Below are 878 nucleotides of genomic sequence, written 5' to 3' on the forward strand. Positions count from 1 at the left end.
GTTGATTTGTAAGAGATATCTACATATTAAATAATAGTCCAGTGTGGGTCAGATATATTTAAGATGTCTTTCTAAATTGCTTTTTGACTGTTTCTTAAAAATGTTTTTATGCAAAAATGTCAAAAATTGTCTTGTACACCTGAAACTAATGTAATACTGTATATCAACTGCAATTTCAAAAAAGAAAAAAAAATAAACACAATAGTTTCATAAGGAAAATTACTTGATATAGTAAGTAAAATAAATTCATTTAAAGCTTTGCATTAAGGTAGATTTATTAAATTTTTTTCTTATTGTTTTCTGGGCTTTGCATCTTCCTTATAAAAGTTTTTTCTTTTTTTAAAACAATATTTTTAGGCGAGGCAACCCATGGTTGACCTCACAGATTGCAAGGACCTTGTCAGCTTACACTCCTTTATTTTTTTTATTTTTTACGTGTATAGCACCTGGTCTTCCTAGGTGGTCTCCCATCCAAGTACTAACTAGGATTGACCCTGCTTGGCTTCCGAGATCAGACGGGATTGGGCTTGTTCAGGGTAACATGGTCGTAGACAGAAAAGTTTTTCCACTTCAAGATTGCCTATAATTTTTTCATGTTTTCTCTTGATACCTTTAGAATTGCCTCTTCTATGGCATTAAATTATTTACTCATGTACCAGAGCCAAACTGTTTTAATCAATATGAATTTATAATATCTTTTAATATGTGGTAGGGGAAGTTTCTCCCAACACAGTCCTCCTACCTTCCATCACTTTTCTCTGTTAAATTGTCCTGGCTATTCTCACACTAAATTGTATTTACATATATATTTAAATAGAAGACACATTGTTAATCAAAATGATTAATTGCTGTTGTCTCAAGATTGAGAGTGTGCTCTA

At 31.5% G+C, this 878-nt stretch overlaps 1 pseudogene; it reads right to left on the minus strand.

Moving 5' to 3' along the window:
* Window positions 1-434: 434 nt before the first annotated feature.
* Window positions 435-553, minus strand: LOC120604335 (uncharacterized; annotated as a pseudogene).
* Window positions 554-878: the final 325 nt, after the last annotated feature.

The sequence above is a fragment of the Pteropus medius genome, unplaced genomic scaffold (genome assembly GCF_902729225.1).
Source record: "Pteropus medius unplaced genomic scaffold, Ma_sr-lr_union100, whole genome shotgun sequence".
Classification (NCBI taxonomy): Eukaryota; Metazoa; Chordata; class Mammalia; order Chiroptera; family Pteropodidae; genus Pteropus; species Pteropus medius.